Consider the following 13512-nt stretch of genomic DNA (forward strand, 5'->3'; position numbering starts at 1 on the left):
GATTAAGGAGAATGACTTAATTTTTATTTATTTATTTAGAACATTTATATCCCACAGATTCCCACCATGGCGGGCGCTATGTGGCTAACAACATTTATGAAAAGAACATCATACAAATTCAAGGTCGGAATACAGAATAAGGAACATCTTGGGAGGGGAGCAAACAACAGGAGGTACACACAAGGGCCGGTAGGAGGTTAAATAATAGAAGAGTATGATTTAGCACATAGATAAGTCTGAACAGATTGTGGTCAGTAATCTCCTTTAATGTAGATGGTAGAGCATTCCAGTAACGAGGACTCACAAAGCAGAAGGAGGAGGAGAAGAGCAATTTGTATCTCAGATTCCTGCAACTAGGATAGTGGAGAGTGAGATAGGTACGAGAAGACTTTTTGGAATTCCTGGAAGGGAGGTCAATCAGGCTGAACATATAAGCTGGAGCTGTCCCATAAACGATTAGAGCACAGATTTTGAATTTGATACGCTCTTTTATCGGAAGCCAGTGAAGTTTCTCTCTAAGGGGTTTTGCTGTTTCAAACCTTGATTTATCAAATATTGATCTCGCTGCCGTATTTTGCGCCGTCTGGAGTTTCTTTAGGATGTGTTCTGTGCAGCCGGTATAAATCCCATTGCAGTAGTCGAAATGACTCAATACTAGAGAGTGGATTAGAGTCCAGAATAGGTCACATGGTAGGAATTGCTTGATGCATTTAAGTGATCGCATGGAGAGGAACATTCTTTTCGTAATAGATGTTACTTGAAGGTCGAGAGACAAGTGGGAATCCAGAATAACACCGAGCAACTTCAAGCTATCTGCGATAGGGAGGGAGTAGTCCAGCGCAGCAATCAAGCTCGGGATAGATTTATTAAACTGGGAGGACAGAATGAGGCATTGGGTTTTTTCCTTGTTAAGCTTGAACTTAAATGCATTTGCCCAATTGACCATGATGGCAAAACTGTTCTGAATTGCGTCTGAGATTTCGGTTAAGGAAGATCTGAAGGAAATGTAGATAGTTACATCATCAGGCCATGGTTGAATAAGGCCGTTGCAAGTGGAGTCATCATAATGTTAAATAGGGTTGGTGACAGGGGGGAGTCCTGAGGAACTCCACACTGAGATCTCCAGGGTGGCGAAATAGAGGAATGGACTTTAACCTGATATGACCGAAAGGAGAGAAATCCTCTAAACCATTCTAAAACATTTCCTCCAACACCAAATTCAGCCAATAAAGTAAGAAGGAGGCTGTGGTCAACCATGTCAAAAGCGCTGGACATATCAAATTGTAGAAGTAAGATGTTTTTCCCAATTGATATTTCCTTCTTGAAGTTGGATAGGAGTGTGACCAGTACCGTCTCGGTACTATGTTGGGACCGGAACCTGGATTGGGAGGCATGGAGAATGGAAAATTTATCCAAATAATCAGTGAGCTGCATATTGACCATGCTTTCCATAGTCTTGACTAACAATGGGATTGTTGCAACAGGGCGGTAGTTAGATCTAATGCTAGGTTTGGACTTCAGATCTTTAGGGATTGGTGTAAGGAGAATGCAACCATGATCATAGGGGAAGAGTCCTTGCTGGAGCATGAAGTTCAGATAGGACATGAAGTCAGCAATAAAACACTCTGGCGCTGATTTTAGTAAGTAATTTAGGCAGCTATCCAATTTGCAGTGGGTTTTGAAAATTTGCTGATGGCTTGGGAGACCGTCTCAGTTGTAACCGGGTCAAAGGTAGTCCAAAAGCGATCAGCTGGAAAGTGGCCATATGGTGGGGCAAGGTCAATGAGGAAATCATCTATACTAGAGGAACACAGAGGGAGCGATTTGCGTAGTATTAGGATTTTTTCCCTAAAAACTCCCTCATGTAAAGTCCTGTCTGAAACAGACACTTTTATAATTTACTTATTTTAAAATATTTATATCCCACATGATCTAAAAAATTTAAACAGGTTACAATAGCATATATATAAAATAATTTATTTATTTGTTACATTTGTAACCCACATTTTCCCACCTATTTGCAGGCTCAATGTGGCTTACATTGTATCGTACAGGCGTTCGCCAGTCGGTTGATAACAAATACAGGTTATATTGCGGTCGAAATGAGGGAGGTGTGTATCAGGCACCATGAGGATGGGAGGGATGAAGATTGTATATTGTCCAGTACGATCATAGTTGTGTTGTGTTGCTGGGTGTGGGGATTTACATTGGATCGGTGGGGTATGCCTTTTTGAAGAGGGTGGTTTTTAATGATTTCCTGAAGTTCAAATGGTCATGGATTATTTTCACAGCTTTAGGGAGTCCATTCCATAGTTGTGTGCTTAGGTAGGAGAAGCTGGATGCATAAATTGTTTTGTATTTCAGTCCTTTCGGTAATGTAGGTTAAGGTATGATCGTGATGATGCGAATCTGTTTCTGGTTGGTAGATCTATGAGGTCTGTCATGTATTCTGGGACTATGCTGTTGATAATTTTGTGGACCAAGGTGCAGATTTTAAAGATGATCCATTCTTTGATTGGGAACCAGTGTAGCTTTTCTTGGAGGGGTTTAGCGCTTTCGAAGCGTGTTTTACCAAATATCAGCCTGGCTGCTGTGTTTTGGGTGGTCTGGAGTTTTTTTGTGAGTTGTTCTTTACATCCCACATAGATTCCGTTGCAGTAATTTGTATGGCTTAGGACCATTGATTGCATTAGGTTTCGAAACATTTCCCTGGGAAGAAAAGTTTTATTCGTTTGAGTTTCCACATTGAGTAAAACATTTTCTTTATTACGGAGTTTACTTGGCTCTCAAGGGTAAGGTTATGGTCGATTATGATGCCGAGTATTTTTAGGCTGTCTGAGGTAGGGAGGGTGTGTTCTGGGGTGTTTATGGATGTGGGTTTGTACTTGTTATGTTGAGATGAGAGGATGAGGCAGTGTGTTTTTTCAGTGTTCAGTTTCAATTGGTATGAGTTTGCCCAGGAGTCCATGATGTTCAAGTCATCATTGATTTCATTGGTTATTTCTGTTAGGTCATGATTGAAGGGAATGTAGATTGTGACGTCATCTGCATAGATGAATGGGTTGAGGCCTCGGTTGGATAGGGACTTTGCCAGTGGGATCATCATCATGTTGAAGAGTATTGGTGATAATGGTACTCCACAGGTAGCTTTCCGCGGTGGTATGTTTGAGTTTGATTTTACTTGGTAATTTCTAGTGGTTAGAAAACCCTTTTATCCAGTTAAGTACATTTCCATCAATCCCGAAGTGACCAAGGAGTCTTAGTAGTATATTGTGGTTGACCATGTTGAATGCGCTCGACATGTCGAATTGGAGGAGAAGTATACTTTTACCAGTGGTTTTGGTTGGGGGGGGGTTTTCTGGATATCTGTGGCATTGGGCCAAGCATTGTCACTGCAGTGGGAAAGCTTAATGAAGGATGGAGGGGAGAAGGATTTTAAATAGGAAGAAAACCCCAGGTGGCTGTGAACAAAGGTTTATGACATTTACATAATATTATCGTCTGCAAATCTAAAAAAGGAGAAAGAAACATTTTGGTCCAAACTGAAAGAGAAAAATTCTAAGAATCTTTATTTGAACTCTTGAAGTGTTCAGCTGGGACATTACAACTGTCATGCTTAAAGGCAGTGAAATGAGTCAGCAGAAGACAAGCAATGACAGGCGGATAGGAATGTATGAAAAATGTATGAAATTCTGATTGTCCATTGAAGACTGGAGAATTAAGTTCTGTACTTTTACAACAGGTCTAGATTAAAACTAATAACATTACCATAAGAGAATGGGAATAAATAATGTCCCAAAACTAAAGAGGGGTGTGCATGGCCAAAAAAAGTTCAGTTAGTGTTCAATTTTAACTATGTGTTTGTGATTTTCTTGTATTTGATGTTAGGTATTTCCATACATATTTTTGTACATGTATGCATACAAGAACTTTTCTCTCTGTGCAAATTGATTATTTGCACATTAATTCATAGATATATGTACGTTGTAAAGAGTATGAAGGAAGGAAAAGGGTGGAGAGGAACCCCAGCTTCCTACAGGGGAAAAGAGAGCTGGAGGGTAGGAGGGAAGACCTAAGGGGGGCTCCTGTTTTGCCTAAGAGGGACATACCAATAAGAAACTACAACTCCCAGAAAGCCCCAGGAGAACCCCGGGTAAGGAGAAATAGGGTGCAAAACCAAGAAGCTCCAGAAGAGGGCTGCCAGAAAAGGGGAAAAGCTGAGTCACCACCCTGGTGGAGGAGGTGGCTGAACCGGGTGGGGGGGGAAGAAAAAAGAGCCTAGCCCGGTTAATGAGGAAAAGAGAGATCAGCTGGAAAAGGGGTGGGGGGAGGAGAAAATGGACTGGGCTCCAGAGAGAGGGGAGGAGGAGGAAGAGGAGGCCATGGAGCAAGAGGAGCCAGAGAATGTCTCAGAAGAACCGATGGAACTCTTGGCTCTGAGGCAGCCCGAGCAGGAGGTATAGGGGGAATGCCCGGGTCATGCGGGAGGAGGTCAGGAGAGTAAGGCTGACCAAGAGGGTGGGACCCGAGGCTTTGAGCCCGCACAAAGCCTGGCTGTAATTGGGACTGTGTTTTGAACAGCCTGGCTATATTGAACTGAATGGAGAAAAGCCTGGCTGTATTTTGGACTGTGTTTAACCCAGCCTGGCTATATTGAACTGAGCTGAGAAAAGCCTGGCTGTAATTGGGACTGTGTTTTGAACAGCCTGGCTATATTGAACTGAGTGGAGAAAAGTCTGGCTGTATTTTGGACTGTGTTTAGCCCAGCCAGGCTATATTGAATTGAGTTGAGAAAAGCCTGGCTGTAATTGGGACTGTGTTTTGAACAGCCTGGCTATATTGAACTGAGCTGAGAAAAGCCTGGCTGTAATTGGGACTGTGTTTTGAACAGCCTGGCTATATTGAACTGAGTGGAGAAAAGCCTGGCTGGATTTTGGACTGTGTTTAACACAGCCTGGCTTTATTGAATTGAGTTGAGAAAAGCCTGGCTGTAATGGGGCCTGTGTTTTGAACAGCCTGGCTATATTGAACTGAGTGGAGAAAAGCCTGGCTGTATTTTGGACTGTGTTTAGCACAGCCAGGCTATATTGAACTCAGTTGAGAAAAGCCTGGCTGTAAATGGGGACTGTGTTTTGAACAGCCTGGCTATAATAAACTGAGGGGAGAAAAGCCTGACTGTAATTGGACTGGATTTAGTACAGCCTGGCTATATGGAACGGTGCTGAGTCAAGCTGGGCAGTAATTATACTGTGTCTGGAACAGCCTGAATATTGAAGGGTGTTTTGTTTGAAAACCCAAAAAGGCCTGCTGAATAAAGAAAAGTAAAGGAGGAAACGCAAGCTCTGGGCCGGTGGTGTGGTAAGGCCTTCCCGGACTGGGCCAGACGGAGAGACCTTTTACAACGTGCATATGACTTGTATGTACTTTCATCTTTTAGGTGCCCACATGTATCAAATGTATGCTCTCAAATACACACCCCTAAACATAAATATATATTGGCAGTGAGAATTTATCAGTAATATCACCAGTACAGTTATCAAGAGATGATAGCTTTCTACTTACCAATACATATCTGTGAGAGAGAAGAACCACAAAGTGCCATACAGAGTGATTGGAGAGAGAGGGAGGATGCCGAAAGCAGAGGTCGATGAATTGCCAACTTATAAAGTTCATTGGCACTGGGATGCAAATTCATTGTATTTGGGGACAAATGTGGTTTTTGTGATTGTTGATAATGCACCAAGCACTCTAGTCTAATTCTGATGACAATATATCAAATAAGTATGGGTGATTTTTCCAAAGGCTATAATTAAAATTGCTCCACTGTATACTCATTAAAAGTGCACATGATGTCAAGGTGGAGCATACTTTTATGTGACACGCAATATAGGCAAGTTCAGAGTATAATCTGAGTGGAGTGCAGGCAACATATCAAAGTATGCACATAGCTTATAAAATATGCACACATATCAAGTACATAAATTTACAACAAATCCTGAGCAGGTGTGAATATACGTGGGTATACTTTATATTCCAGCTTTAGTGAGACTATTTTATGAAGACACATATGCCTCTATAGGACTCACTTTTGAAAGAGAAAAACATCCAAAAAGTGTCATAAAGCAGCATTTGGATGTTTTTCCTCTCAAAATGTCCAAACCGGTATTTTCAAAACCTATTTTGCAGATGTCTATCTATGCAGTTCGTCTGCAGTGCATCCAAATCACGGGGGGGGGGGGGGGGCATGTTGAGGGTGTTTCAGTGGTAGGATTAGGGCGGGCTTAGGGCACTCCTACCACTTGGACGTTTTATAACCATAATAGAACAAAACGAAAACGTCTAGGGCTAAAACTTCAAAGTTTTAGAATGAATAAGGCACAAAAAGGTGCCCTTAATGACCACTGGAGGGAATCATGGATGATCTCCTTTACTCCTCCAGACCACTGGGGGAGTAAAGGGGATCATCCATGATTCCCTCCCATCCCCCCAAAATGTGAATAAAAATATTACTTACCAGCCTCTATGACAACCTGAGATGTTATAGCCAGGTCCATTAGAGCAGTATGCAGGTCCCTGGAGTAGTCTAGTGGTCGGTGCAGTGCACTGTCCAAGTGGACTCAGGCCCATACCTACCCCTACCTGTTACACGTGGTGGAAACTGTGACCCCCCCCAACTCACCAGAAACCCACTGTACCCCCTTCACCCATAAGAGCTATTGTAGTGGTGTACAGTTGGGGGTAGTGGGTTTTAGGTGGGTTTGGGAGGGCTCAGCAGAGAAGATAAGGGAGCAAGGGTGAGATATGTACCTGGGAGCATTTATATGAAGTCCATAGCAATACCTCCTAGGATGCCCCATTGCTCTCCTGGGATATCTGAGTGACCAGTGTACTAAAAATGCTGGCCCCTTCTACATCCCAATGGCTTCATTTTCTACGTTTTTCACTTGCACATTTTGTTTTTTAATCAAAAATGGCCTGAAAAAAATAGATATTGTGCAGTTTCAAAAATGGTTATGTTTTCTGTTTAGATTTGTCCTCATAAAATATCCCAAATAAACACTTTCACCTAGGCAACCTTTTATAAAATTACCCTTTTTATGGTTGATATTCAGCACTGGGCCATATTCAACTATCAGTGCTGGATATCTGGGTCTTCAGTGGATCTCCGGAAGTTATCTGTGTACTGCCTATACTTAATGCTGGTACCCAGATAGTTATCCAGCTGAGATAAGACAGCTTTGTGTGGCCCTATTTGCCTGGAAAGTTATCTGGACACCATCTATGCATTCTGGAAGTGTTTGGATATCTTCTGAGACTGCCCAGACTCCCTTCCTCCACCTCTCCCCCCCGACCACCCTGCCACTAAGTGTGGCAGTATGCACAGGCGTAGTTTGACTGTTTCATTTGGGGGGGGCAAAGGATGGGGTGGGGCATATTAGCATATTCATTTGTATATATATATGGAGGAAGGAAGTGAGAAAGAGCTGGCTTTTTTGGGAATAACCATAATGAATATGTATGAGATATCTTATACATATACATTATGGTTATTCCCAAAAAAGTCAGTTCTTTCTCCCTTCCGTCCTTCTTTTCTCCTTACCCAGCACTCCCTCTTCCTCTCCAGTAGTATTTCCCCACCCCCTTTCCCATAGCATGCCAGTGTAGACCTGTTATGGTGGTGCCCAGGTTCCTGGCTCTCAGTCACCTCGGCCCCCGGTGGTCAGACCTGGTAGCTGCTGTGAACTGATGGTTTACCGTTTCCCAGCCTTCCAGATTGTTTTGGGAGTTTTTTGGAACTAAGCAGTACCCGTACCTGGTGAACTCCCTTGTATGCTGCCTTTATTAACCACCTGGGAAGGTCTCTAGTTTGCCTTGCAACAGAGATCCTCAGAGGAGTTTCCTTTGGTGAGAGTTTGTTGAAGTGCTGCTATGATATTTTCTGATTCTGGCTTTGACCCTGCTTGTCCCCTGGTTTATTCTTCTGTCTGCTGCCCGCCCTGACCCGGCTTGTTTTCTGATTTATTCTGCTGCTTGCTGCCTGCCTGGAACCCCGGTGTGTTTTCTGGAAGTTTCCTGCTGTTCGCCAGCCGGCTGCTGTTTCCTGCAGTTCTGCCTTCCAGCCCTGTCTGGTAAGTCCTGTCGGCTACCTGCACTCAGGGGCTCAACTCTTGAGGAACGGTGGCTAAGCAGAGGTGAAGTTTGGGCTGAATTCCTATCCTGCCTGCTCCAGCTTGAGTTGCCTCGGCTGCAGTCTCTGCCTGGTAGTCCCAGTCCTAGATTTGCTGGTACGTCTGTTTTGCCTTGTCCGTGTTTGGGTGATTCTCCTGCTGCTGCCGCCCCGCGGCCGTGGCCCAAGGGCTTACTAACCCTGAGGTTCAGTGAGAGATGTGACAAGACCTTAGAAATGCATAAGCTCTATATGTAGATCCCTCAAGAGGTAGTGTGTCTTGATTTAGGCTCTGAAACCCTTTCTGATGTTTTGGTGTCACCTCAGTAAGGCCAACACACAACCACTCCAATGCAAAACACTATACACAAACTTGTGCAAAAACACACTCATAATCTTACCAAACCATAACAGCACTAATTCCAAGGACAGGACAAGCTACAATCTTATGCGTGGAAAGGCAGCACTGTAATTACACCAGGCTCTAAAACACCAATACACTACCTAGTGAAAAAAACAAAACAAAAAGGGCTGCAAATATTACACGCTAGCAAAATACTGCACCTTGATCACACATGAAAAACACATGACAACAGATATGACACAAGCAACTAGAAATAAAAAAATTTGAAGAAAAAAACTGAACCTCAAGAACTTACCTCAAGAAGTTAGACTCGGCATGCAGCAATACTAGAAAAATTGAAACTTACATGCAAAATATCACAGATGCACATTTCCAAAAGCTGACATATTCCAATTAATAAATTCTGAATAAAATACTTTTTTCTACCTTTGTTGTCTGATCATTTAGTTTTTCTATTCGCTTTGGTCCCAGTGTGTCTTCTTTCCATTTATGCTGTGTCTTCTTTCCATTTGATATTTTTTCACTCACCATGTCCACCATCCTCCTGTGTCCTTATGCATCCTGTCTACCATCTGTAGCCCTGTCCCTATCCTTCCTCGAGTTTCAGTATCTGCCCTCAAAGTGTTCCGATCCAGCCCTTAAATTCAGCAGTTTACCCTCCATCCATATCCAGCATTTCTCCTCACTCCCCTCCCCTCCCCTCCATCCATGTGCTTCTACTTCCTCTGTCTTCCCTCCCCTCCATTCATGTCCAGCATTTCTCCTCTCCTTTCTGCCTGCCCCCCCCCCCCACGCGTTTAAACCTTTTATTTTCAGCAGCAACGGCAGTGAAGAAAACAGAACAGCCAGTGGGCTCACCTCCAGCCTTTCCCTTCCCAGCTGTTCCTCCCTGCTCTTCAGAGTTGTGGAAAAAAGTTACTGATAAGCAAACTCTTTTCCTTTTTTAAAAAAATGTCTCTTTATTAACTTAGAACAAAGGTAAACAACCAATTAACCAGACAAGTTTTTAAAAAGTTGAGTACAGCACCAGTAAAATAAATAGCGATTAAAATTATTGACAGAACCAAGTGCTTTTTATACAAGGATTGATTTTGCCCCTAACAATATTCATCTAGGAAGCATACAATGTTTAAAAAATTAAGCAAAACATCTGCAAAGAGTATGGTGGGGCTGTGACATCACATCTGGTGATGTCATCAAGGGGTGGATCGTGGGCATGGTATGGGGGTGGTGTTTTGACAGAGTAGTGAAGTTCACTCATTTCTTATAACATATATGTGCAGATTGTACATGTGTATTTAGAGACCTCTAGGGTTCTGCTTCAGGTAGATGACAGCAACCTCTAATGGCTGTACTAAAGTATTGTGCTGTGAACTGTATATTACCCTTGCAGTTTCCAGAGCAAGGGCAGGCTGTCCTAACCAGTGAAGTGAGAGTAGCAGGAGATCCCTTTTGGAGGGAAACTGGGACTGGTATAAAACACAAGCCTTAAGGGTGTTACCTGTTTTTGGTTCCAGGGCCACCATACAGCAAGTGTAAAAGGGTCTTTGTACAGTCCTGCCATTGTATCAAAAGGAGCAGAGAAGCAAGAAGCTTGATAATATGCAAATTGATTATTCTGTGCATTGTATGGACAGAGAGAATATCCGCAAGTACTAAACAATGCAGTCACAGAGATGCTAAGGGTGGACCATAGCAAAGAATGATATTGAAAGCCAAAGAATGTTTTTTTTCAGACAGGTCTTCTGGGTTACAAAACCTAGAAAGTGTGACACAGTGGCATAGCTACAGGGGACCATGGGGGTCTGAACCCTCCAAATTGGCTCTGGGGCCCCTGGTTTGGCTGGCAGGGGTCCCCAACCCCTGCCAGCTGAAGCATTTGTCCCTCGCTAGTCTCGCTGCAGTGCTTACCTTTCTCTTCTTAATTTCGTCATGCATGCTCATTCTAGTGAAACTGAACATGCGCAACACTTCTGAGAACAGAGTAGGGTAGGCAATACGAGACCAGCACAGGAGAAATGCTTCAGCTGGTGGGGGTTGGGGACCCCTGCCAGGCAAGGTATCATCATATGGCGGCTGCAGCAGCAGGGGTGCAGCATTGGGGAGGCAGGCCAAAATGTGCCTACTACTTTGGGCTCTGGCTCCCCCCTCCCTTTGAGGTCTGGCTATGCCCCTGTGTGATACATGCTTGATCAATGAGAAAAGGGTCTCAAAGAATGTGAACATGAGACCCTTCAAGTGAGTGTGATATACGTTAATGAGTTAGAGAAGGGGTTCAAAAAGTGTGAGAGTGAGAGAGCATTAAAATCAGTGTGACACACCCCTAATGAATGAGGTTTGGCATTTCTACAGTCAAAGACTAAGAAAATGTGACATAAAGATGTGGAAATATTTCCCACCATCTTGGGTGCCACTTGCTTTATTAAAAACTTTTAAAACAAATAGGAGGAAGGAAATATTTTTTTCAGTCAAAGAATTGTTAAGCTGTGAATCTCATGAGGGCTGGTCTTAGCAATTGCGGGGCCCTTTGCAAACCAGTTCAATGGGCTCCCTGCCCCCACCTAGCCCCACCCATTGTTGACAAGATGTGTTTTAAAATGTTTTATTTTAAATAAAGACAAATCAAGCAAAACATGTACAGAAAAACTAATTCAAGTAAGCACAATGCTATCATAGGAAACCTTTGGGTTTAAAAAGCAAAACCATATGAAGGGAAATGGGACTTGATATACTGCCTTTCTGAGGTTTTTGCAACTACATTCAAGGTGGTTTACATATATTCAGGTACTTATTTTTGTACCAGGGGCAATGGAGGGTTAAGTGACTTGCCCAGAATCATAAGGAGCTGCAGTGGGAATTGAACTCAGTTTGTCAGCAAAGTCTACTGAACTAACCACTAGGCTACTCCTCCATGTAAGGACTGGAAAAATGAATTAAACCAAATGCCCTTAATATGTAATACTTGGTAACAATAATGAAACAGTGATTGAATATTTACATAGCAAGCAGCCTGAACCAATAGATTTATTTTCCACTGACCATAATTAACATTGTATGAACTTGGCGGCTAATTGTGTGCTGAACTGGACAATATTGGCACATTTTTAGGCTGACTCTGGGCAGTTCTGCACAAAGGAAATCAATACCTTCTCTGTGAAATAGTAATAATAATATATAAAAAAAGCAAGTGCATTTTTATAATATACCACTGCATTCCACAAAGCAAAATGAGCAGGTTACCACATGCCACTTTTTCTTTTGATGTAGGTACAGGGAAAAAAAGATGTTAAATGCTCCCAGGTCTCAACCTAATTAATGATTTTTCTAAACTGTACTTATAAATAGTAAGTCTGATTGTTAAGCACCTGATACTCATAATGTCTGTTTTGGTGAAAACATCAGAATAGAGCAAGTCCCTATAATCAACCCCTCCAAATGGCACAATGATTAGGATTTAGAACTAATTAGATGAAACCAATACTTTCTCTGTGTACATCCATATGCTACACAAGCCGGCATCTTTGAAAGTATAAGTGAGGTCTAATAAAAATGCTACCAACAATAAAGAATGACGACATGGATAGAGCTCATAGATTTGCTTGCTTTGTTTGGGTAAGGGAATGAGGGGTGTATGGAGGAGTGGAAAGGGAGACCAACATCATGGGTTTCAGCAGCCATCTCAATCTAATCGCCTTCAGCTCTCTCCTACCTCCACTCCCTTACTTCCACCTTGCATCACTGCTGCCTTCTTCAATTTTGTGGGCCGCCAGCAGCATCAGTGAGGTAAGCACACTGCCATCCCTCTGTTGCAGCATTTCGGACAGGAAATTGCAGCAGAGAGAAAGCTTCCGGGCCGCCGAAGGCAGTGTGCTTACCTCACTGATACTGCCGGTGGCCCGGATGGAAGAAGGTAGCACTGCAGGGAGCTGAAAAGGAGTAGGAGAGAGCTGATCCAAGTGGTTAGATTGAGAACAGTAGATGGCAATGATGGCTGAAGCAAGGGGCAAGGGAGAGATGCTAAGGCTGCCACAGGCCCCCTGGGAGCACAAGGCCCTGTGTGACCGCCCCTGTCACCCCTGCCTAAGATCGGCACTGGAACTCATTGCCAGAGGATGTGGTAACAGTGGTTAGCATATCTGGGTTTAAAAAAGGTTTGGACAAGATGCTGGAGGAAAAGTCCATAGTCTGTTATTGAGATAGACTTGAGGGAAGCCACTGCTTGCCCTAAGATTGGTAGCATGGAATGTACTTGCCAGGTACTTGTGACCTGGATTGGCCACTGCTGGAAGCAGGATACTGAGCTAGATGGACTATTGGTCTGACCTAGTATGGCTATTCTTATGTTCTTAAAAACAATCTCCAAGCAGACCTGAATATGTTATAAATATTAGATCTTATGAACTCCAGAAGGAAGCTCTCTTAAGCACAATACAAGAGAACATTAGCAGTACATTTGAGAAACTAACACTCCACATGCCCTGTTTTAGGAGAGAGGTTCATTGCTGTCATGGTATATGCAGAACAAATCAATTTAGAGATTTTACTCACATACCCTTGAAGTGTGTTTATTTCTGGCACTGTGCAAACTCCCCTCAGGCAGAACTGGTTTCTCTGGCTCTGCCTAGGAAGGGGAAGAGATATCAATAGGATCTCTCCCAAGAGTCTTAAGTTCAAGCCCCACCTTTCTATTTTCCTTACTCATTGATGAATAAGTATTTCACAGCACTCTAGAATGTAAACATTTAAGATGATTAACATTCTGAGACTGACAGGACAGGTATATCGTTTAAGAGGGAAGATGATTAGGGATTCTTAGCTGAACTCTGTGCTTACACTGACAGACATCAAACACTGCCCCTGGCTCCCCTAGGACAATCTCCCAAGCTGCTGCCCACCTTCAAGACCACCAGGCCCTTCTTCCATCCCTTAGCTCTGTAAGAGAAAACAACCATAGCTACACCAAGGGCTAGTAAGACCAGTT

This window comes from Microcaecilia unicolor, chromosome 11, assembly GCF_901765095.1.
Source record: "Microcaecilia unicolor chromosome 11, aMicUni1.1, whole genome shotgun sequence".
Lineage (NCBI taxonomy): Eukaryota > Metazoa > Chordata > Amphibia > Gymnophiona > Siphonopidae > Microcaecilia > Microcaecilia unicolor.